We start from the raw sequence: 3649 nt of genomic DNA on the forward strand, positions 1-3649 counted from the left end.
CGCCTCTTTATTTTACAGTGTTTGTGGCTCCCTGTAATTTCTCCATACTGGAAATCAGCCAGGACAACTGGATTAGCAATGTTTAGCGTTGCCAATTTCTGACAAAATGCAAGAAAGTTATGCTACCATGCTTCATAAACCTGTGACCTGAAAGAAAAAACAAAAACAAAACTGCAATACAGTCAGACGACAAGCATACCAAACTCACGGAGTACTGGACTTTGTAATGCAGGGTTCGCCACCAAAATATACATGCAGTTTAAAAAATGCATCAGCACTGTAAATCAGTAAGCAAATAAGTGAATGCAATTTGTAGTAAATATTTAAAGCCACTTCTGCAGATTTGACATTAGCTTCTGCTAATGAGCATGATGTTGCTTTTGATGCCAATGTTTTCCTGGAACAAATACATTGGATCCTCATTTTGTCACATCCATATGACTAGTCAGGCAAACCACATGTTTCCTTAAACACATGACAGTGAAATAGCATGTTTGTTCACACAGACACAAAGAGACCCATTGAGATCTGGCAGATAGATGGGTCGAGAACATTGAAAAAAAATTCACTGAAATAAGGCTTGACCTGTTCTGGGAAAAATATATTTTGAAAGTGAACTGTGATTTTTAATTGGAATAACTGATTGGGAAAATTATTTCCCCATATTGCATCATAAGGGATGTCACTGTTAGCCATTTCTCTATCTTCCCTTGTGCCTCAGATCAACCTGCAGAAACAGTGTTTTTTCTGTATATAGACCAACCCAAATAACATGAAAATACTTTTAAATGTAAATACTTGGACAGAAATCAGATACTACAGTCACAAGAGCTGTACCTACCTAGATAGAAAACCACAGGATATAGTTTTTTTCTTGAGCATGAAAGATACCTGGGTGAAATGTAGGTCAGTAGAACAAAATGGCGTCTAATGAGTAGTATGCATTAGTAAGACACTGAAACAAATGGCTTCTTATTAACTAGCGCCAGCTCTTGAAGAGTCAACATCAAATGGAGTCACAGGAAGCTTTAAAGTAATTGAAGTGCAAGGTCCAGACAACGTTGTGATAGCATAATCGTATCGTTAGCCTTCACCATCATATCAGACCAACATCATGACAAGCACAGATCAGCGCAATGTCTAACTGTCGTATCAGTTATTCTGTGACTTTCTGCCATTCAACTTGGCAGAATATTGCCTCCTTCTGTCCTCTCTTCTGATGAACAGAACAAGCTTGAGTACATTCAATCAGCCCATAGGACCCCACAGTCCAGCCACAGGAGGGCACAACAGAACATTGTTCCCTATTGGCAGGACCCTCTGTATTCTTTGGCTGCACAAGAAGCCTGTGTAGTCACCTGGAGCTGAAGAATTGTGCTTCAGAATCTAAAATTGTATTTTAAAAAGCCTGTTTCCAAGGCCCATGCTAGTGGAGGTAAGCAGCCTGAAAAACTCAGAGGGGTGTGAACTGCCACATTCATCTGAATGGGTGTGAATACTCACATGGTTTAAATGTCATTTTAAGATGTCACTACTGATTTTTTTTAGCAGAAATATCCAAGTAATGTACATATCCCACAATCCTAAATTGCTCCTGTCCGTGTGCCACAAGCTCCAAAGGTATCTCACATAGCTGCCAAAACCCGGTTTTGTGTTGTCTGCAACGTTTTGATAACTGGAAGCATGGACACTATGTAAAATAAATTGTATTTAATTAAAAATAATGGGGGCCCTACTCTTTTTACTGTCAGGAAGGAGTTAAAATTCAGCCAGCAGAAAAGACAAACAGCTGAGAAGCAAGAACACTAACAACTGTAAACAATTAATAAGCTTATATGGTCACTGCCCGCCCAGTAGAACAATGCTAACCCTCTCTTCACAACCCACTGGATGTCTGTAAGCACTCATCCCTCCCCTCCCCACTATGCCTCCTTCCCCCGCAAGGTAGTCATAGATGGTTAATTCGATTAGAATGACCTCTATATGTACGAACTGTTCTTATTTTTATTTTTGTTCAGGGTTCTCTCTTGACTTGTAACAATGTCTGTCTCTGTATGTACAAATAAATTAATAAAAGAATGTATATAACTGGCCACTATGGCACCATATTTTCGAAGCTGCTTGTCAGTCTTCCCGATACTGTAAGTAAATCCCCTTCAGTATTGTCTGTGCTTGCCTGATTCTTGGGGAAAAGAATCTTTTTGCCTAACATTACTAAGTGTTATTTTTCATTTTTACATAATTAAAAAAGTCAGATTTTTTAAATGTAACTGAAGCTGGCACAGAATTAAAGTCCAGCTGATGGCGTTTTGTCTATTGTACATTTTCTAACATTTTATCCAGTATAGTTTTGTATGTGCCAAGTGATGAACCTTCTGCCACTTCTTTGAGATTATTTCATAGCCTTACAAAACTCACTGTCAAGAGTTTTCTTAATATTTATTCAATTTAAGGACTCTTCCCTAATTTCACCTGGTTACTCCTAGTTATATCCCTGTGCTCCACCTGTGAAACATGTTACCTCCCTTCTTCATACAGCTATCTGTAATTTAATGCCCTCCTGCTCTCCCCCAGTCTTCTGTCTAACCAAGGTGTATAGCTTATTTTACTCCATAAATTAATCCTTCTAGGGCCTATAATCATTCATTTTTGGTGCCCCTTTGACATTCTCTGTTACTCAATGTTATCCAGGTAGTAAAGTGCCTAGAAGTTGATAGGATAAGACCAGGCCGTACAGAGACTATTAAATCTCCATGCTGTCATTATGTTTATATAGCCCCAAGTTGCAGTGACCTTACTTTGCTGGTATATTTCAATCATGAGTCATGTCTAATTTGCTGTCCGGTATTATCCTCAAGTCTTTTTCAGCATTACTGCTTTACAGATTTTTCTCCTGTTGAATATACAGGTCTTCCAACTCTATTAACTCGCCCTTCCATTTTTCCAAGACATTGTTATTGTCTACCCAGATTGCTAATGCCTCTAGGTTCCTTCATATTATTGCTCGGCCTATCCTGATGGATGTTAACAACCTTCCTCGATTCAGTGCATCTGCAAATGTAATTTGTGTTCAACTTTACCCTGCCATCCTGATCAATAATGAAGATGGTACATAAAATGGGAGCTGCAATATACCACTACACACTCCTTGTTTCCTTGGGACAGAGATTTGGCTCTTTTACAACCCCTTCTGCTGAGCAGTAATTGTTCTTCCTCGATGTGTTTAGAAACTCTCTTTCTAGGGTAGTTCCATTATTGAACTGGGATTGAAGCCAGATTTACTCAATGGTAACTGCCAGGATTATGCTTTTCTTTTCCACCCACTTTTGAAGGTTCAAGGAAACTGAACAGATCTTCTACTTCTGGTACCCCCCTAACCCCCACGTGCATGTGACTTTTCATAAATATTAGCAACAGTTCAACAAGTGAGTAGGTGAATGCTCTTATCTTTTAGGACAAATACATGGACTGAAACGTATAAATTCCACCACCCCATTCACTTACTGTTAAAGAAACTGCTTGTTTGCTCATGAAAGTGGCCTTCTACACTTGAAGGAAATAAAGGACAACTATATGACAAATAGGACAGTCTACAAAGTACCTGTCAAGGCTGGATCCCCACTTTGAACTTTAGGGTTCAAATGTAGGG

This window comes from Terrapene carolina, unplaced genomic scaffold (assembly GCF_002925995.2).
Source record: "Terrapene carolina triunguis isolate 2854851 unplaced genomic scaffold, T_m_triunguis-2.0 Scaffold35098, whole genome shotgun sequence".
Taxonomy (NCBI): Eukaryota; Metazoa; Chordata; order Testudines; family Emydidae; genus Terrapene; species Terrapene triunguis.